Raw genomic sequence first — 23093 nt, forward strand, 5'->3', positions numbered from 1 at the left:
TGGGTCCATCTGCCTAATGTTAAGTTGTGACTCCCATAGCAATTTGTCTGTATTGTTTTATTTTTTGTTCATCTTGGGCTATAGTTATTTATGTACCCACCTTTCTTCTCCAGCTAGATTGCAGATCAAAATTGATATAGAATACGGCTTTCTGTAAAGCCTTGCCCATTACAGGCATTCAGTACACACATCTCTATCTGATGGTTGCCTCCCACATAATGTTCTTGTGTGGCTTATAGAAATCTTATAGAAATGAGCATCATTATTTTTTTTTTCAATTTCCAATATACCATTTACTCCTTCCTTTGGTAAAACTTTCCTGAACATCTGTTATGAAAACATCACTGTGCTAGATGCTTTGAAGGTTATAAATTTTTCCATCTGCTATCCCAGGGAGCTTATAATCTAGGAAGGTGATAGCACTTAGACACCATGAGAAGGTGTATAAGCGAGAAAGTCACCAATGTCAGGGGCCTCGGCAATGCCTAGCAATAGCAGGGTTCGATAAATGACTGCTGGTTTCTGGTTTCTCCACTGGCTACAAATATAATATCTAGTGTTATTATTTCTATCATTTGTAAAGTCTGAGATAGTCAAATGTGAGAAGGAGAAGAAGCAGAAGCAGCATCAACACCCTATGGTGATTAGAAAATGTTCCAAGTGATGAGACTTCATCATAAGCATCAGTTTAACACTGCTTGTGCTTTGAAAAATACATGGTGCTTTCTCACTGTGAAACTACATTATCTGTACAGCTTCTGGGACCATGCACAGTGTGGTTCCTGGAACAGCAATAGCAGCATCACCCAGGATCTTGTCAGAAATGCAAGTTCTTTTGGGTCAGATCAGAGACTGTGGTGTTGGAGTCCTGCAATCTGTGTTTAAACAAGCCTTCCAAATGATTCTGATGTGTGTTAAAGTGTGAGACTGCTACCAGTGTTTCAAGTTGTCAGTAAGGACATGGAGAATGTACCTGGGGAGGAGGGTGTGACAGTGAGATGCCCCAAGTCAAAAAGAGATCCAGAAGAGGGAAATTTCAGAACCCTGCTCTCATGGGGCTCTCAGCCTACAGAGGAAGCGGGTAATCACTCAGATACGGTACACTTCAGGAACTGTGATGCATGTTGCAGGACCATACCAAGAACAACTGAAGGAGTCTAAGGCTCAGGCAAGATTCATGAAGGAATGAGTCTGAGCCAAATTTGCACTTTTGATGTTGTGTGGATGTCAGGAGGAGATCCTGAATCTGCTTAGTTATAGAAGAGCCTTATAAAACCTATTTAACAAAATGTTTTCATACAATTCATTGTCTCTGTACATTTCCGGGAGTTAGTGGCCATATCCTCTATGATTTTTCTTAAGCTGATTCAATATTTAAAGTAATATATGTTATGTACAAAGATAGATGTATATATACACATGTCCAGAAATATGCATTGATGACTACAATACTCAGTATGGAGTTTGTTTTATACTATTGGGAGACAAATAAAATTGGGACTCTGTATGAGGCACTACCCTAGGTCCTTTACATACAACTTCTAAATTAGTTTTTACATTTCTTCAAGTAGGAATTGTTAACTCCACTTAGGGTAAGTAAAGTGGCTCAGCAGGATTCAGCCACTTGCCGCAGGTCCCACAGTAAGTGACAGAGCAGGATTCAAAAAGTGTAGCTCTAGAATCCCCTCTCTCAACCATGACAGGAAGAGTTCTTGAAATAAAATATCTTTCTAATTAAAAGTATGTGCATAAAAAGGAACCTCTGCCTGATAAAGTTTACTTCATCTTGATCTGCATTTTTCCTTAGATGTCCATAGACTTTTCATGACTTAAAGGAAAGATAGCAGGTGCCATTTTTCATTGGATTTGAGGCAACCTTCAAAATGTCATATGAACATTCAGAGAAGCTGGGAATTCAAATTTTTGTAGATATAAGAACTTGAGCCATTTCTAAAATAAGGCAAACCAGGACATAAATATGAGGATATGAGTGTAGGCTTGGGGAGGGAAGAGATATGAATAGAAGATTACGCATATTTCAGGGAGGCAGCCATTGGGGAAAGAAGGAGGTGTTTCTACCAGCTGGCTGTAAACTAATCCTATATCTTCCCTCTCCAGCTTCCAAATTCTTCCTCATTTCTTGGCAAATGGTTAGAATGTCCTCTCTATTTTCACACATTTCCTTCAGCTTGATCTTTTGTGACTTCTTTTCTCCCTTTAAATGCCCTTAATGTTAATTTCACCTTGATGTTAAATAATATAAATAGATCTAGAAGAAAAACATGTTGTGTATTTCCCCAATTCATAATCCCTCTTTGTCTATTTCAGATGGGAAAATATAAAAGCGAAACAACAAACAAAAAGAAATATTCATTTCTTTTCTAATAGTAAGAGTACTGATGGCATAATAATAATAAACAAAACTGTTAATGATGTCAAATTATAGAACTGCTGAAATATTTTGTGAATTATGATTATTTTTGTTTAATTTATAAGCTAAACCATATCTGTTTTATTTTACCTTAAAAATTATATCAAGGAAAACTACCAAAATTATCATTTTAAGTTGCAGCTATGCAGTTTAGGAAGATTTTAGGCAGCGAAGGTTTTCTAGAGTGTTGGGCTTACGAAGGTGGGTTCATGAGATCAACTTTTGTGAATGGTTTGGCTCCAGACTTTGGCATTATTATTTTCACTTATATTTTCATGCACAGTTATTTTGACAATCTCTAAAATCAGTGTAAGTTAGTGAAACCATAATTTACTAGATATAGAAGTGAATACACAAGTGCACTTTTTTTCACCTGCCTTTACAACTACTTGAAAACTGCACTAGGACCTTAAGCAGGGTCACATGAGGCTACCAGAAAGGCATCTCTGGCCAGGAAAAATGAATAATTTTGATGTGGGCTAAGAATAAGAATTTCGTTGGTTTAGCAGAGACAGAAATATTTCCCAAAGTTTTGCCTTCTATAGAAAGAGTCCCTTTTAAAAACTAAGCTCTCTGAGAATTAGGGGGTTTCAGAATGAGCAAAAGCAATCGTCTACAGGGGATTCAAAAAGCAATTTACATGCAGCTTTTCCAATACTAATAGCTTTGGTGAAAACAGCACTGCTTTTATTCACTTTCTTTAAATATGCAGGTTATTAATACATTTTCAAATTAATAGTTTGGAAATTTTCATACCCTTCTAACTATGAGTCAATAGTACATCTCCACCTGCAAGAGGAACTTGATGCATTCATTTTACTACAATGAAAATGTCATTTAGAAAGCCATTAAAACATAACCTTAAAATTAACATCGTGACCCTACAAGGAAACATTAAATGGGTTGAAAAGTAATGGTCTTGAAAAGGAAAGGCCTGCCTTTGAACACAAGCTTTAAAAAAAAAGGGAAAAAAAGCTGCTAATGAATAATTACTTTAATGAGCCTCTGGTCTCAGAGCTGCTCATGTTCAGTGTTAATGCTGTGAAATGTCAGGTGATGTGAACATATTAAAAATTGTATTTTAGTACTTTTTTGTTCAACAAAGCAGTGGCATATCCTAATCTCCTCTATGAGATACCTCTTTGGCAGTTGACCTTGTCATCAAAATCCTAATGCTGTCCAGACGAACCTTCCAGCCACCACCTGGAGAAGCTTCCTAAAATACTAACAGGACCAGGACCAGGGGTCTACTTCAAACCCTCCAGTGTCTCAACATCCTCAATCCACACCCCCATTGCACAGGGTCTCTCCATGGAAGGCATTTTAACAAACCGATAATATTGAAGATTTCAGGGTATAATGCTGAATACAAATATTACTTCTTAACCTGGGGCAAATTACATAGCCTTCCTGTGCCTCCAAGTCCTTGTATGTTAAATGAGCAAAACCATAGTGCTGTTTTGCAAGTTACTTTGCGGGGTGAATGAAATGACCTAGGCCAAAAGGCTTGGTAGAGGGCAATCTTCAATAAAAATGAAAAGGTAGCTGCTATTCATAGGTTAACAATGGCATTTCTGAACTGGCCCCAATTTATAATGGAAGGTTTCCACCTCTTGCCACTTCCTTTATGTTCTGACCCTGGGAAGCCTTAAACTTGATGGTACATTAAAAATCTCCTAGAGGGTTTGTTAAAACACAGATTGCGGAGTTCCACCCAGAGTTTCCGAGTCAGTAGGAATGGGATGGGGCCCAGAAGTTTACATTTCCAACAAGTTCACAGATAATGTTGATGTTGCTGGTTCACAGATCACACTTTGAAAATCACGGGTCTAGTCTACCCTTTCCAAGAAAAGATAAATAAATAAAAATGCCACTCTCCCTTCTATTACTTGGAAAATTGACAGCAAGGTCCTACTTGAAGACACCATACCCAACCCTTTGCTAAATCCTTCAGCCAGAATTATCTATTCTGTTCTTCATACTCTCACAGCCATTAGTGTCTTTCACTTATGTAGTGCTAATCACCAGGCACTGTCATTGTTTAGTTTGCTTGTTGCTAGATTGTGCCAGAGACCATGCCTCCTTCGTCTTTGTAATGGTAGCATCACATGTGTTACCTGACACAAGGTACCTACTAAATAAACTCTGCTGGAAGGAAGGAACTGCCAAACGCAGCCCCCCATGTCCCTCGTTAATCCCTTTGCCTTTGCAAGTGTAGTTTCCTCCTTCAGAAATGCGGTTATTTAGTGCTTCTGGTAGAGAATCAGGGTCTGATCTCCAAGAATCTATGTAGTGTTTTTTGAAAGTCAGAAAAGCCTTCTTTTAGTTGCTGGAACAGGCACTCCTTCCCCTAGGCACTCATTGCTCATGTATTTTCCCCACCATTTGACTGAGATTTTTAGGGCCGTAACTATGCCGTATTGATCTAGTGCCCCCAGAACCTAGTAAAGTGGCTGGAACCTAGGAGACTCTTGGGAAATGTGTGTGGGATGATGGAATGTTGAGAGAGCATGCTGGAGCCAGGGCAGCTGGACTGGGAAGCTGAATTTATCGCTAGTGTCCCTGGTTCTCCACTCCCTTCCCAGGGCCCTTTCTAAAACACCTGCTGGAACCCCAACTCCACCTACTGTACAGGCCATATGAGAGACAGAGAGTGCAATTAGAAAACTATCACCACATCTTAAGAAAGATATGATGAAACCCTAAACTAAGCAACAGCCTGCAAGCAACACGGAGTAGCCAATCAAAAGAAGACCCATGGAGGAAATGAGTTTCTAAGCTGATCAATTTAGAATATTGATCCCCAAGCTCTGGGTTGAAAGTGACCTGTGTTTGAATTCTAGCCTCTCTCCTGATCTTGTACTTAAGCTTTCTAAGTCTTGGTTTTCTTATCTGACAAGTGGTGAAAATAAATTATTATAAGTATGAAATGAGATGACGCATGTAAAAATACTTAGCACAGTAATTGGAATATAGAAAGTACACAGCTATCAGTGCTTAATAACTCAGTCTGTGTCATGTACCCCAAAAGTATGTGAGTTTTTTTCTCTGCCCACAAAGGATTTACAGGATAGCTGGGTAGTTGAAACTGACCACACCCTAAGAAGTCTTTAGTATATGTTGTCTAATATTTATCACCAAGGAAGTAATCCAGTGCAGGTTTTAATGCAGTTGGAGTTCATAAAAGGGAGTGACCTGGGGTGAAGTGCTTGGAGAATTATCATATTCCATAACTATGTAGTAGTTAGGCAGGTGGAAGATGAGAGTTATGTCAAATATGGAAAATAAAAGGACAGTTTTGGGGTCTTAAAATATTATTACATGTAGGGTTCCTTGTGTATCTTTGCATATTGCTATAGGCATTTATATTTTAAGAATATAACAATAAGTTCAATTGGATGGATGTGGTACAACTAATAATTTTGTTATTTGAACTCAAAGTACCAACAGCAGCACTGTGTAAAGAATAATACAAAAATTGTAATGGTTTTATATAGACATAGAAATACAGATTAGTGTGTGTACTTTTATAATCTGCAGATGGTATTGCTAATGAAGAGATTTTCTAAGCATCTCAGTTTGGATGGACAAAAATAATGCTAGCTAACATGCAGAGTGTTGACTATGTGTCAGACCTAGTTCTAAGCGCTTTTACGTTTATTAAACCATCTAATCCTCAGAGTAACAGCATGAGGCAGATTCTACTACGATTCTTACATTACGGATCAGGTAACTGAGGCGCACAGAGGTTGGGTCATTCACTGATGGTCCCACATGAAACCCAGATACTATGGCTTCCAAGTTCATGTTCAGAAGTCTAAAGTCACTGGCAGTTCCTGTTTCAGTTTCCAATCTGAGGAACTCTGCCTGCACCTGCCAGCACAGCCAAAATAGGCCAGGTGGGTGCACACCCAGGCCCTGTTTGTCTCCAGCAACACACTGGCTCCCCTCCACCACCGTGAAGAGTGGCTGCAATTCAGTAAATTCTCCTCAATGTCTGTGTGGAGTTTTCATTGCCACCCTTCTTGCCACACATTCCAAATGCTGGTCCCATCCTCTTATACTCAGACATGGAGACTTGTCACTTGAAATGATATTTTGTTTCTTTTCCTCTGCCTTCTTTCCAGTGCTTTGTAGCAAATGCTAAATGCTGTTTAAAATATGTTTTCCTCCTTGTGGAATAGGTTGGCATGCATGTTGGTTGGCTGCTGCATTTTGAACTTCCCACTTGCTAACTGACAGCCTGTAATTAAGCATAACTTGAACTCTGACCATATCTACATGTAGTTTTGTAGCCTGTCACCAAATTTCTGTTCAATGTTTTCTGTGAAAATGGCATACAACGAAATGCTTCCTGGCTTAGCAATATCTCATTGTGGTTAGGTTAAAACATTCTATGATGGGTCAGAGACCTGGAAATGCTCTTACCATGTTAAAACATTTGTATTTCTTCTTGAAAACAATGTTTCTATATAATTCAATAATTACTTTTTTTTTTTTTTAGGGATATAGAAACTCAAACCAGTGTATAGAAGGTGAAGGAAATGCCATTTATCAAAGTACCTAATATGTGCCAGGACTTGGGCAAAGTGTTTTCCTGACTATAGGACTAGGTGATGGATTTGCCACTTGTTCAGATTGACACTCCTGATTGAGGGCCTACTAATCTCTTTGATAGAGCCTATGGCTCTGACTTGGGGACATGTCTCAGATACCATTGGACTCCTAGGCCACAGTCTCTCCTACCTTCTACTATAGGGAAGGGTTACAGGCCAACCTGCTGTTTCCTTAGGGGACCCCATCATAGTTACCAGACACTCCAGAGCTAGCACTGATCAATAGCATTTCATAGTTCTCAACCACTCAAGAAATAAAAAGAGGTGAGGAATATGAGATCATAATAGCACCCGAATTTTATTGATAAAATTTGTATTAAAAAATGGAAATGGAAAAATGTACTCTTCTAGGCACAGGCAGAGGGACCTACATGGAAATGCCTTAGGTGGAGGAAGTGTCCAACCCCTCTCTTTGTTTTTGTTTTTGTTTTTTATTTTAGTTTTTGTTGTTGCTGTTGCTATTTTGCTTTTTTAGTGATATATAACTTACAAAAAGTTAAGTCAGAAATCTGTTACATTTAGATGAAATTGTAGGCATGTATACTCCTATTTAATCACCACCTAGATGTAGCAGGTAACTTCTATTCTGACCTCTATCACCGTACACACATTTCAGACAGGTCCTTTTAAACATTATGATCCAGAGGTATAGAGTAGCATTTGAACACCTTGTGAGAAGCCAGAGGGAGGGTGGAAAAGGGAGAGACTGGGGTATGGCTGAGCAGTCTTTCCTTTTAAATTTGCCACGCAGATTAATTTCCTCCTCCTTCCCCTGGGAAGAAATCAGGGAGTTCTCAAGGACGGCCAGGCGTGTCATGCTACTAGATCACCTTTTAATCAGGAGGCAATATCAGGAATAAAGAAGTCCTTCCCCCACCTGCATAAGGTATATGAATGCCTGAGGGGGTAGATGATGGTTTAACAAGATGCACAAAATATCACAGGATTAACATGACACATCTTTTAGGAACATCAATTTTACTCAATAAGTTAAGGAAAATATTATTTTAATAGTAACACAAATATGGAGATATTTATGGAACAGAATATAAAATTCACATGAATTTTTAAAGCAAAACACAATGCTTTAAATCTCTTTCAGGCTTGCTTTGGGCTGCTTTGGGCTAAGCCCCCGGGTCCCTCAGGGATATATGTTCACTCCTCTCAGCCTAGGTTAACTTCACTGGAAAAAGTCTGGAAGCTCTCCAAGGACACCAGGTGTGTCACATGAAACCTTTATTAATGCACCAGCATGAACTTGACAATGTTAGCAGATTGAAAAGCAAGGAATAGAGGGATAGAGAACCAGAGAGATCGTCATCAAAGAGGCACGGGGCCTAGGAGGCAGACGCATAGCACAAGGCCAAACAGAAAGGCAAGAATGAGGGAAAGAGAGAGAGAGAATGACAGCAAGACTGTAAAACATAAAGGCGTCTGGTGGCTAAGTTCACGAGGGAAGGAGGAAGAACTGAAGGTCGGTACTGAGGCAGATGCACGCATCCTTGTTCCTCTCCTGCTTTTAGGATCCAGGGAGCCATGCCACCCAGCCTGGTCCAGCTCTCTCAGGATGCTGTCTGAGTGAGGGGCATCTGCCATGTGATTTTTTTCACAGAGAGGCCATTGCTCACTGCTGCCCTGGCAGTTCAGGTCCACCTGGTAGATCATATCTGACCACATCATAACACAGAATGGAATAGAACAGAATGAGGTATAATTAAATGGAATAGCACAGAAAAGAATAAAACAGAATAGAATAGAATAAACTCCCAATCCTATCTAGTAGGCCTTGCTGCCAGAAGTTGGAACTCAAATAACTATGGAGTCTAGGCAAATAGAAAAGGTGTGTTGCTGACATGTATTAATTACAGGGAGTACAGGGGACTGTGGTAAACTTGAGAGAGGGGACCTTGTTTAAAGGTCCTCGAATTTAAAAACAAACAAACAAACAAGAGCTGGCTTGCTAAAGCCAAAATCCCTTTTGTGCTAGATTTGGTTTGCATGGCTCGAGTTTCATATTTCCTTAACAGACCCAAACTTCTCACTATATCTTAACATACATGTGCCATTTAATTCTCCCAACATTGCCATGTAAGATATGCTCATTTCTAAAAAAAAGAAAAAGAAAATCAAGGCTCCGAAATTAAGTAATTTTCCTAAGGCCACAAAACTAGTAAAAGTTAAACCAAGTTTGAATTGAAGGGCTTTTTAAGTTTAGAAGTTTTTATTGTGATGTTCACTTCGTAGCTTCGAAAACCTCTTGAGTGTTCATGAGAAACCACAGAGGCAAAAAGCTATGATCCTCCACAGAAATGTGGTTTGCAGAATATATATCTATAGAATGGTTTATCAAACATAATAGTGCTATTTAACAAAATACAGTGACAACTTTGCTATTTTAAATAACATGTTTCAAAATAAACAGTACCAGCAAATCTGGGACTCTTGAAAGTCAAGAGAAATGGTTATTGATTTGGAAAAAAAATAATTGGTTTAACAGTAGAAACATTTTAATATGAAACTTAAAAAGAAACTGTCAGCTGATGTGGTCAAAGACTCATTAACTGCCAGATACTGAACAGCTTTTTCACTGTTATCTTGGTGACATCACTTCACATAATGAATTTTGAATTTTTTGGCTTGCAAGTATAAAATCCAATAAAACACTGAAGGATAAAAGATTAAAATTAGTGGAGGTGAATGGCTTCTCCAGCTAGGTGATTGTTCACAACATTCATTATTAGCAGTAGATTTTTACAACATACACTTGTTACATTCTAGTTTTTGTTTTATTTTTATCACAGCTTGGTTATGAATGTTAATTTCATTCGGCAAGTGGAAAGTTTACAAAATGCCTGGAATGAGGCATTGAGCCTGGACTGGTTCATTTTGCATATTCCCTTTATTTAGAAGTTAGAGACCTACCATTATTCAGCTTTCTCTGACCCATTTTTCCCACTGTTTTATTGGACAAACACAGATCTCGTTGGCTAGAGCCATCACCGTCTTGGCTAAAGAAATTAGTATCTTAGTACATATTTTCCTTCCTGATTCCAGGCTTTTGGTAGCTAGAATTTAAACATAATGGTATAACTTGAATAGCCACAGAGGTCTCAGTAATGACTTTAAAACACCCACACAAAAAATTACCTCTGTCCTGAATGTGAAGTCACAGAGGAAATATCATTGCACCCTCACACTTGTGAACAATTCTATTGTTAACCAAGGTATATTTAGCCAGTAGCCTTATTCATTAATACAAAATACAGCAGAGTGCATTTTCAAGTGTGTGCAGTGAATTGCATACACAGTGCACATTATTGTCATCAGAGCTGTACTGAGGGAATTTAGCTAAAACTGTTTAGAGGCGCCCCATAATAGTTGCCTGTAATTGTTTCAAAATTGGTTTTCTGGGGCTTAGAGCTCTGTTTTTATTATGGTTGTTATTTATTAATCTCATTCTATGACTGTCACAATTGATCCTGGTTTGGTAGCACTTTCCAAACAGGAAAACTGTAAGATTACATTGCATCAAATAATTTCAGTATTATGCTTCACCTTTAAGTGAATAGAACCCCCAAACGCTTTTATGCAATTAGCAGAATTCTTTAAATTTGCCATAGAATTATAGGTCCACTGAGAGCAAGTGTTTGCCAATAAATAGAAAGTTTTGTTCTATTTCTGTTACCAATGTTTGTTTCCTCTTCCTCCTCCTCCTCCACCTTCATCTTCTTCTTCATATGTCTTTTATGTAAGGGAGTTGGATACTTTATATTTCTCTAAATTCTCTGACTATATTAGTCAGTTTGGGCTGCTACAACAAAGTACCATAGATTGAGTAACTTAAACAACAGATATTTCTTTCTTACAGTTCTGGAGGCTGGGAAATCCAAGATCGAGGTGCTGGCAGATCGGGTTCCTGGTGAGGGCTGCTTCCCGGCTTACAAATGGCCACTTTTTCACTGTGTCCTCACATGGCAGAGAGAGAGAGCATGATCGATCTCTCTCTTTCTCTTCTTATAAAGGTCCTACTCTCGTGACTTCATCTAAACTTAATTCCCTCCCAAAGGTCCCATGTCCAAATACCATCATATTGAGCATAAGGACTTCAATATATGAAGGTAGGGGGTACATGTACAATTCAGTCCATAGCACTGACTCCTCTGTCTTCTTTGTCTTGATCTCTTTCCTCCCACATCCACTTTACTTAGTATTTTTACTAAAACTGAACTCACTTTGTTTCAACGTAAAATACATTTAAAATGAAATTTTACATAAGCACTGTAAGTAGACCAGTATTATTTGCCATATGTAAAAGGTGAATTCATAAAATAAAACTATAGAAAAAGATGTGAATGAACCTTTCTCTAGCTTTCATGTAAGGAAATAAAACATGGGCAGGTTAAATTAAGGATTCTCCCCAGGTGTCCCAGATGCTCCATTACTGATATAGCTTGAGGGTTGGCTCAAGCCAAGAATTTTCTGTATGACTGTACTAATGACCTTAATCTAGCTTAGAACATATCAAGAGTAGGAGAAATGAGGGAGAATTGCATCCCAAATTAATTTCATCAGTTTTCCTTTCTGAGCCCAGATTTATAGTTGTTAGTAATGTGTATTTGTTTCTTCATGCGAGCTATATTGGCTACAGGCTTGTTAACTTCAATTGGTGGAACTGTGATCATTTAGGCTATTAACAGAAACTAGTCATGTGTTTTCAAAGAAACTGGTATAAATTAGAATCTTTCATTAAAGACCAATCAGCTATTCTCACATTTCAAAATTTGACACCATTACTTTCTTGATAGGGTAGCAAACTGGCCAGAAAATTCATCTAATCCATTTTCTAAGGGTAAGAGTCAAGAAAATAAAAATCTATCTATATTAACAGCTTAAAATATTTATATTATCAATTCTGGCATAACTTGTTCAAGAGTAAGATTATAAAGTAATTTAGCCAATGTTGCTTGAAAGTTAGGCATAGGAAAGCAGTGGCAGAGTTTGCCTCATTACTGTCTGTTCACATCTCTAACGTTTGCTTTCAAAGAAAACAATCAAACAAGTGTTTGATTCTTTTTCAGGAAACAATCAAACAAATGTTTAGCTAAAAAAAAAAAAGCATCAAAGAGGCATCTAGCTGTAAGAAAAATGGTATATTTTTCTTTTTTTAACAGAGCAATATATAGCAGTTAAAATGTAATAAAAAATTTCATGAATATTTAAAAAATTGACTCAGAACAAGTTTTTTAAGGAAGCCCAGGACTGACCCAGAAGTAGAGTAATGGACAGGCATTTCAACGACTTCATGGAAATGACTGTGTAACTAATTATGTAAAAAGACAGCATGGTTCGTTGCTAGAAACTTGAGATAGTAGTAGACCAGTGTCGTGGAGTCTAATTCTGATCTGCAACTTAAAAACTCTGATCTCAGACAAAGTATTGAACTTTACCTAGCCTCAGTTTTTTCATCAATAAAATGAGTATAATGATGATAGTTATTTCACTGATCTTATATGGTTGCTGGGAAGGACAGATGAGATACTCCACAGGGTTGTCTTTTGAATACTATAAGTTGTGAATTTATTCACTAATGTAAAATCTGGTGATTATCAATCCTTTTTGTTGTACTCCTTGAAAGAGGTAGTACAATGGTGGTCTAGAAGACCTAGCCAATAAAAAAATCCAGGTGTCACTTTGTTTTATGATCTATATTCCTTTGAATTGTATGACACATAGATTTGCATTTTGGGCATAAAACCAAATGTCCTGAAGAGTTTAGGGCATAAAACTCTGAATTTCAAACAAATTCATAAATCTCTGCATAAAGCCTTTCCTTGTTTACCTGTAATGATCTTGGTAAAATAAATTCTAAGAGACTTTCTTATATGTATTCCTTTTTTACTGAAAACACTTTTCCCTGAGTAAAGTCGATTATTAACCAATGGTTGTATATATTTTTTTGTCATACAAAAATTTTTATTGTAACACTATATACAATTCATATATATATAATCTATCACATCCATAATACACAAAAAGATTTAACAGAACTGACAAAGTGAACATATACCAGAAAATATAAGAAAAAAAAGATTCAGGACTAGAAAAATATAAATAGACTGAAAAGTCAAAACTGAGTGTTGTAATGGCTTCAGATATGTCGTTCCTTGCTTTCGTGACAGTTGCCTCTGTACTATTATTGGTTGGGGAGAAAGATGCTAGTCATTCTAACGTGTATTTTTACAGTTCATACTAGTACTAGCATCATGAAAAGAGTTTTAGTCTTTCTGTTCTGCAGATGACAAGACTTTTTTGTATAGAAGTTGAGAGATTTGCCCAACTTGACTCAGCTAAAAGTGGCAGAATTCTAATTTGAACACAATTCTAATTCCAGTCCTGACTTTGGCATTTGGCACTCTATCTGATTACTATTAACTGGTTTTCTATTCACTTTCTTTACTCCTCAGCTAATATCTACCTTTCATACATTAAGAGATCACAGTTCTCTTATGCAGGTTTAAGTTCCTTATGATCTTAGAAGCTGGGACTAATTATTTCATGTTAATGAAATCTTAGATTTTTCCTGAGACTTGTATAATGCTGAATTGTATTTAGTTAGCGAATATTTAGGAGTCTTGTAGTAAAAGGTAAAACAAATGCCTTTGCATAGAATCTTATTATGTAGGGTAGGGGTGAGTGCTGTATGCATGGTGACAGAACTGTTATCAGGATAGTGCAAATTAGAAGGTCTGTGCCAGGCTCTGTTTTCTTATTCTTTAGGAATCAGGTGGCTGATGGGCAGAGTGACAGCAGATGGGAGAAGGATATGTATGTGGGCAATGGGAATTCTTGAAATACTTACTATGAACATGGCTTTGTAAAGACTAAGGACAAACACTGAAAATTATAATGAAAACTCTATCCTATGCTTACCTTTAAAACCAGGTGAATTATAGAGGGCACTTGGGCAGGGCCCCCTTCCACATCTACATTGGGATATCTGTTCTGTCTGCTTTCTGCCACCTTTGGTTTCTATGTAAGTCAGTTTGTGAATTTTTCTGTTCAGTTCGTTCAGACTGCCTTTGGAATTTGTATCAACCAGATTTTACCCATGTGGAAACGTGATTAGGAGGGAAGGGGGACCACATACTGCGATTTGCCTCATGCATGTGCAGCTCTATTTTTATTGTATATTAGTCAATAGAAATTAATTGCTAATTATCCAAACATTTCTATGATAATATTTCAAGCTCTCTTGTAGCAGATGTGGCCTAAACTATATTTGGAAGAGAGTAGATGGTATTATCTTTCTTGATGGGAATGATTGTGTAGGGCTTTACCATTTTTTTTTTTTTTTTGACCCTTTTTTATCTTAGAAAGAAAAATGGCTATCACTCTTTTACAACATTTGTTAAATAGTCATACTGGCCAGGGTAATTATGTGCCTACTATATCAGCAAACATATAACACTATCAACTCTAAGACTTTGGAAAATTAAACAGATTATAGATAATATATTCGGTTATATGCTGGTACAGATTTATAGATTGTTTAAATAACCATCACTGCATTTCATTTGTAGTCATTGGCAATGACAGACTTCTCTCATTTTGGTACTCTCATGCAGAATTATTCTTTTTATTGCATTAGATGTCTGTCCTTCAATGTCTGAACATTGCTTTTTCAGTTGCCCTTTATGAATGCTAATAATATACTGGGTAGAGCACTGGCTATTTTTAGTAATTCAGCATTTTCTTATATTTATACTGTGAACAAACTTGAGAGAGTTTAGTTCTGATTAAAACAGATAATTTTCTCTTTTTAAAAAAGAATAATGTGGGACTGATATAGCGAGGACAAAAGGAATTTGATGGGCACAGTGTCAAAGCTTAATTGTGTCAATAATTATTTGTGTATTAGTGCCAAGTTTTTAATGAGGAGTAGTCACTTGTGTGTAATCATTATCAATGACAAGTAGTTAAAATATCTTCATGAAGTGGCAAACTCTGGGGGGGGGTGGGGAATGAAGCAATATTAATGTTGCCGACAGTTCTTTACAAATTGGCACATCTGAAATCCATGAGTAGGGTTAGTACCGAAAAACTGAAAATCCCAGAAGAATGTTGCTACGTGTGTATAGGTTGCTACATGTGTTTATATCAGATTTTTTTTTCCATGCTGGGAACATTTGTTTGTTCTTGGGGTTGCATTTTAATCCTATTAGAGCCTTTTTAGGGGAAGGACTCTGCTGCCTTGCTCAAAAAACTCACTTCTGCAACATTCCAGGTGGCTTACACTCGACATTTATCCATATTTTAAGCTAGCAAATCCAAGTGGCCCACACTGCATTAAGTCCGATTGGTTGAGGACTGAGGATTTGGTGGGAGCCCTGAAACATCTGTGAAAGAGTTGAGTCTGGCAGTAACCTAGACACCTGCTTTCTGTCTCTACAACGTGTGATGGAAAGTGTGAGCTTTAATGACCACATGGCAGAACTATAGAGAATAGTCCCTATAAGTATTGCCTACACTCTCAATTCACTTGGGGTCATTATAAACTTTATTATCTGCATTAACTAGCCTCACGTTGTGAATTAGGGCAAGCCAAATCTGTGCAGTCCTCTTGTGTTTACAGGCATGAGAATGAACTTTTATTTACTGATGACCACAACAAGGTTTGGATATGACCATGGATATATGTAATTGAGACAGTAGATATAAAATGGTTTGCTTGGCCATAATGTCCACACAGAAACACAATTCATGAGTTTTTCTGATTGTGGTTGCTTTCACCCAGAATTCACAATTAGCAGTAGTGGGGATCATTAAGAGGTTTTCTATGCTTTATCAGCATTTGCTGGAATGCCTGTATCTTACATTCTTTTTTATAGTTTCATTTAGTCTGATCTTACCTTTGCGTATGATGTTTTCTGGAACTGGAAATTGGTGTTTCATGTATCGTGGAGTGTTATAAGGCAGAAGTTTTTTTCACTTCTTTTGGTATCTTAACAGTGAACCCTTTGCTGTATGAATATTCACTGGGGGGGGGGGACATACCCATGAAGTGGTTGCTAGTAGCAGATTTTGAGTAGGCCTTAACCACTGAGTTAAAGTCTGGAGACTTGCTGACATTTTGAAAATAGTTTTTTAGAACAAAATGTCAGATGATACGAGCTTTACATTTCGCAAGAGTAACTTGTGCAGCTGATGCTAAGTAAGCCGATTCTTACAAAGCTGTGTGAGGATGGATGACCACTGCGCTTTTAAAGGAACTAATTATACCCACACATATATTCAACACTTGGCCACATTTTGCATTTGCTTTGCTTTGCCAGCCTTATAGAGGAGACACAGTTGACGGACACCTTTCCGGACCAATGAAATGCTTGCAAACGGGCGTTATTTTTAAAAAGGAGCCATGGGTACAAGACGTCGTTACGTATTCAAACTTTGGACCAATGATGCTGCCGCCCCTCTGTGATCGCTCATCAAGGCAGCTGTGCTGTATTCACATTGAAATGAGGGGATTTTTAAAACCCGAGCAGCTGTATTATTCATACTTAAAATAAAAGCTTAGTTTCCCCAAATGGGTGTGACGTAAACATCTCATTAAATATTTTTAATTTTGAAAAAAAAAAAATGTTAAATGGCAGTGACTATGCTGGTGGTAGCAGCGGTTGGCATTTGTGTGCGACATTGTTGGAGGCTGTCTCTACTCTTAGCTGCGTCAGACTGCACTCTTCTTACTACCACGGATCTGCTGAGTGAGTCTCCGTGCAACAGGTGGCACCAGATTCAGAAATAGGACATGTACATTCCAGCTCTTATATAACTTTTCACTAAGTGGACTGTTGCCACAGAAGGAAACGCAGGTACTCTGTCCTGGTACCTCTTCCTTTTCTTGAGTTAAAATTTCTCTAATTTTTAATAAGCTAAACCGGAAAAGGGTAGAAAGTTTCTTTTCTCTTAGATTCTTTTTTGGTTTCTTTTCTTAATTCATTGGGTAGTTGGCCATGTGTTGCTTAACAGTTTTACACTCCCAGAAGGGTGACCCAAATTCTATAGAACAACAGGACGCATTAAGACCTCATGATGCTCTAAGAGAGCGACAGGATGCATTAGGACCTTATCTCTTTCCCTCTGCTTTTTGGGATATTGCTTATGAGCCCCTACTCGTCCACACCATAGGCTGTTAATTAAATAAAAATGGCAGAGACGATTTTTGTCTTAATGCAGGAGCAGCCTGCATGCTTTGTCATTGGTTAAGAAAGCATTTCGTCAGTGTATGCATTCATTTCCTATTGCTGCTGTAACAAGCTTAGTGGATCAAACACAAATTTATTTCTCTTACAGTTCTGGAGGTTAGAAGCCCAAGAGGAGTCTTGTGGGGCTAAAATCAAAGTGTCCACAGGGCTGTTCCCTTCTGGAGTCCCCAGGGGGGATCCTTACCCTGTCTTTTCAACTTCTAGTTGCTGCTGGCATTCCTTGGTCCTTGCCGGCATTGCTCCAATCCCTGCTTCTGCCAAGTCACCTTCTCCTCTGTAGTCAATTCTCCCTCTGCTTCTCTCTTAAGGACCCTTGTAATATTGAGCCCACCCAAATAATTCATAGTAATCTCTTCATCCCAAGATTCTTAATTTGTTCACATCTGCCAAGTTCCCTTTTATCATATAAGACAATGTAGTCACAGTCCTGAGGATCTGGATATGAATGTTTTGGGGAGGCCATTATTCAGCCTACCACAGGGTATGAACTTTGGAGGGAGATGATTGTGAATGTCAGTTCTAACTTTGCCAGTTGCTAGTCATATATCCTTACAAAAGTTATAAACCCTCTCAGTTTTTCACCCATAAAATGGGATAATACTGCCAACCTCACAGATAATGTATGAAAGGGCTTTGCGTGGGAAGTGTTCCATGAATTTAATCCAACCCACAAGAAGGAAATGTAGAAGGAACAGAACATTTCACAGGTCTGATCAGGCCAAGTTTTTGGCCAATAGAAATGGCTAGTATTTTATTTTTTTCTTCCTTCAGTGAACTTCATAGTTAGAGAAATATTGATGCACATGGGGGATTTAAGATACTCTCATCTTATTAATATTAATATGGAATAGGGCATTTTCTCAATGCACCTCCCCATATCAGGTCAAGTGTGCCAGTGATTTTTGACAGATGCTTCTGTTACCCAGCTGCCTTGTGTCACACACGCAACAGGACTGAAAATCCTACGGCTGATTCTGCCCCCTGTTGAGAACAATCGCCATTTGAATTTGATGTGCCCATCTTCTGGGAAAGCAGTCAAAGCTCCCCTTCAGCGCGGCTGAGTTGACAATGGGCACCACTTGTACTCTTTACAGCTCGTTCACCTATTATTATGATGATGTCATTATTCACATTATTGCTCTCATCATTATTATTATTATCTGGTGACCTCTGTCCTGGGGTGGAACTCCCTGTGACAGATGGGAGCTTCATTTATCGGACTGCTTTATGCAGCACAATTCCCTGCCATTCTGAGTTTATATTGAGACGGGCCGCTTTTAGAACAAAGGCAGCCTGATCACAATTTGTCAGCATACTTGGTAGCTATATATCACCAAAGCTCTCTGCCAGTCCTTCTGGGACCCAATTATTTATGGAGTTGACAATATGGGCTAACTTGTCTTGTTATGAATGCCACTACTACAATAAAAGCCTTGCTATCTTGAATGGTAAGGCAACAGGAGTTCTGGTTGGTCTAAATTCCATTTACTAAGAGTTAATTCACATTGCCCCATGTGAGCTCTTCATGTCCCAGGTTGAGCTGATGAGATCCATGGGGAAAGTTCTATTGCAATATTCTTTCTGTCCAGACTCGGGAGATCTGTTGATAACTTTGGTCTCTGTGCCTTCTGCGTAATACAGGTTGGGTTCTTAATGATTAGGAAACAGACTGCTTTCGACAGAGGAGTTTACCAAGTATTATGGGGAGTGGAAATGAAATGAAATGAAATGAAAGACTAGGTCTCTCCCTGTAAAGTGCTTATGATTGAATAAGGGGAACGATCCAACTCAAATCTATACTTAGCAACGCAGATGATGTTGAAATAAATATCAACAGAATCAAGCTTGACCGCCTCAAGCCTGAAAATGGACTTGAATCCCATTCCAGTGAAGTGACTCCTTTATTTTCTGATATCCTTCACTAACCCCTTGTCACACTGATTTTAAATCAAATCCCTCATCTCTGCTTTTAAGATACCTCAGAAAAACACTGAAAAGAAACTAATTAAACCTAAAATAAATTAAATTCTTGAAAAAAAAAAGTTGCACACTAGGGGGAGATGAACAGAATAATGAAACAATCATGATTTGATATAAAATATAGGGTATTACTTTTAGGACACTCGATGGTACATTTGTGACATCACAAGGAGTGGAGGAAGCCATTTTCAGAGATAGATCATTTGAATTTGAATTTTCTGACTTACTGGGTTTGCAGGGTCTAAGTATAGCTTCTGTATTACAAATATAGAGTGAATTTACAGACACACCTTTTCCCTAAAACATATGCTTCCACGGCTTTAGTTGTACACAGAATTATTTTAGTCCCTTTTCCTTTTATTAAAATAGTCTTTGAACTAGGCATAGTGCTTAAAAGATTAGATCTTATAGAGAAAACATAACATATTGTATTTAAATATGCTAATCTCTTAGAGGAAATGAAGGATCTGAGCCTGCTCATTAAGAAATAAATTAATTCATCACCATCGCATTCATCATCAATCATCATCCAGTTGTGTCCAGTTTTCAATTAAGTTTTTCCAAACTGCCTTTACCAAAAGGACTGATTATCTCCAGTGATGATTTTTTGTGGGTATTCGGATGTTGATGGCAGTTGAATTGGCATAAACATGCTGAATGTCTTTTTTATTCAAGTAGTTAAGCAGTAGCTGTTCAGTGCATGCAAATACATTATGATGACAAGTAAAAAATCTTATTTGTTAAGATGTATTTTAGTGGCCAAATATCCAGCTTCTTAGATTGACAGGGAATATTTTATATGAGCATAGCAAAAACGAACGCACACATTGAACATGTGTAGTATATACATCGTTCATTCATTTATGAATCATTCCTTTAGCCACCATTTATTAAATAACCGTAAATTTCTGATATTGTGCTAGGCATTGAATATTCATCAGTAAATGTAATTGACATTATTCCTGCCCTGATGGAGCTTCTAGTCAAGAAGCTAGATAACACATTATTAGTGTTAATGCCTATACACTCTCTCTCTTGTTTTTTTTTCTCAAGGTGAACCCAAAAGCCATCATGGCTTCACCAGTGACCCTACAGACAGACAAGCCTCCTTACCCTTGGAATTAATGTACATTCTATGCCAGGAGAGAACAATTTCTGACTATCTCTTTAAGGTTTCCATGCAGAATGAGGATGTATGAAAATGACTCACCATGCCTGCCACTTATCTCTAGATTCCTATAACATGAAGATGATCACAATCTGCCATCGTGCTGTTAAAATGATGCATAACCCGACCAGCACTCTGAAATGATCGAGTATTATTGCAGCCTCTTACAAGTTGGGCACTGAGATAATTTGGCTAGTGTTGGAAAGAGAATGTTCCACAACCCCTGTGGTTCACCCTGCATTGAATAAATATGGCATGCTGCTGCTTTTGTTCTCCTTGTGTATGGAGGAGCAATTAATGTGTCAGAAAAGAAAAATCACAAAATGTGCAGAATTCTTTTTCCCTATGAAAATTGCAGGACTATGTTCAATCTGCTTTAAAATTATTGTGAAACATTACAGGATGTTGTTATCTTTGAAATATTAGATAAATTGTGGTTGGCATTACATTTCTTATAGTGGTTTCATAACTTCCATGTTCATTAACAATCCTACAAAAGGTTTACGGATTTCTTTAAAAATGCCATTGGGTTACCAACATTTACATAGACATATGGCTATATATATTTATATATATTTTTTAATTTAGATAGTTTGAATGAAGAATTTCTTAAATTGCAGACATCGGTAGATTTTAGTTAAGAGAAAGAACTGTAAATATGGCCAGCCCACTGCAGTTCTTGCTTTCTAGACCATTATTTGCCTGATATTCAAGTGATTCTTAGAAATACTCATGAAATTTCTATGGTAAGAAAGGAATCAAAGGTTTTTTTCTTACTGCTAGTATTCAGAGGTATAAAGGGGAAAAGGGGAGTTCAAGATTTTTCTTTGTCTATTTTGTCTGCTGAAGTAGCACAAGCAACACAGTTAATTCAATATTCTGGACCATAGTATGTGCTCAACAAGTACATGTGACCTGAAGGAAAGAACGAGCTCACGCTCTTAACAACAAAATTTATTCCTAGAGACATAGGAAGGAATTTAGTCTCCGAAAAATACTAAACTGGCTGGTTAACTTTACTTTATAGATTAAATTAGAACTAGTTTGTTATTTAAAAACAAAAATGAATATTTTCATTTTAGGCCATTGAACTAAGTCTGTTTGTTTTCTGCCTCCCCTGCTAGAGGCCTGTCTCACTTACTCCTTTATCCAATGCCCAGGAAAATCTGGTGCAAATTACTTCTTCAGTTCTTATTTATCTAGTGAATTTTCCAGCCAGAAAAATGACTTAGGGTACAGCTGGAAAATGTGCACATTCAAAAATGTTAGATATCATTTCTGCCTCTACATCATATTATGTGGAATATTGTAAGATGATTACACATTGCCTAAAATCTTGAACAGATGCATGTAGTGTGGATTAGAGTGATCTGGCCCATGCTGCTTTCTACTCTCTGATCTTCCTAAAGATCTTCTCTTCTCCACCTTAATACTCTAGCAACACAGGCCTGATTCTCAGTGCCCTACACAGAGCACTTGGCCTCTCTGTACCATATTTGTCAGGCTTCTCTGTAAATAACTTGTCCTGTCTACCTGATCCTTTTCTCCTGTTCTTCTAGCTAATTTTGACTTATCCTTGAAGACTCAACTCAATCAATTCCTCTTTCAGGAGATCTTCCGTATCTCTTCTTCCAAAGCTTCTCAGCCTGTCCCTTCCTCATTTTTGCTTCCATCTGTGATTATCTTTGCACTAATTGCATGGACTGTGATGATCTGCTTGTCTGTCAGTCTCTTCCACCAGACCCGTGAGTATCTTGAGGACAAAGATTGAGTTCTATTTCCTGCCATATCCCCAATGCCTAATGGAGTGCATGGCACAGAGTTGGCTATTGTCAATGCTTTATAGAAGGAATGAAGGGAGGAATACAGAAAAAATGAATGGAAGGATGGAAAGATAAAAGGAAGGAAGGACAGAAGAAGGAAAACACTCAAAGAACACTCTTAAATGACTATTATAAAGTAAGTAGTCTCCATTGGAGAATAGCTCTAAGTTAGTAAAGGGAGGGGAAACTACGTACAGGATTTTAAATGATTAATGTAGGTGTAAGTCTTTTTCTATGTGAAAGACACTATCCACCTCCTTCTGCATGCTCTGTGGCCTACTCATTTCTAAATCCTTTCTATTTCCACTTTCCTTTCAGCAGCCTTCACCATAAAATTTCAATGTATTTTGATGGCCACCTAAATTGTTGAGCAAGTGGTGAAATTTTCATTTCTGCTTCTATTAGGGTCATTAAAAGATTGCTTCTGATAATCCAAGAAAAAAAAATCTTTACAGGAGAAAAAAAAGAATTATTAAAATGTAAGGAGCTTAAATATTCAAGCTTGGGGTCAACTAAATTTAATTAGTTTATCATTTTGTTTTCAAAACTCATCTTAAGGGCCAGAACAAGGTTCTTGTCCTAGAATTGAGAGTGTGTATGAATTGACTTTTTCAAGATCTCATAATAATAGCTAATCTTACGTAGTGCTTATAATGCCAGCAACTATTCTAAGTGCTTTATATGATCAACTCATTTACTTCTCACAATAACACAATTAAATAGTAGTAGTATCTGTCTTTTGTAGTTGAAGGCACTAAGGTATGTAGAAGTAATGTGTTCAAGGTCACAAATCTTATATGAGGCTTAGTTGAA

The sequence above is a fragment of the Cynocephalus volans genome, chromosome 2, assembly GCF_027409185.1.
Source record: "Cynocephalus volans isolate mCynVol1 chromosome 2, mCynVol1.pri, whole genome shotgun sequence".
NCBI lineage: Eukaryota > Metazoa > Chordata > Mammalia > Dermoptera > Cynocephalidae > Cynocephalus > Cynocephalus volans.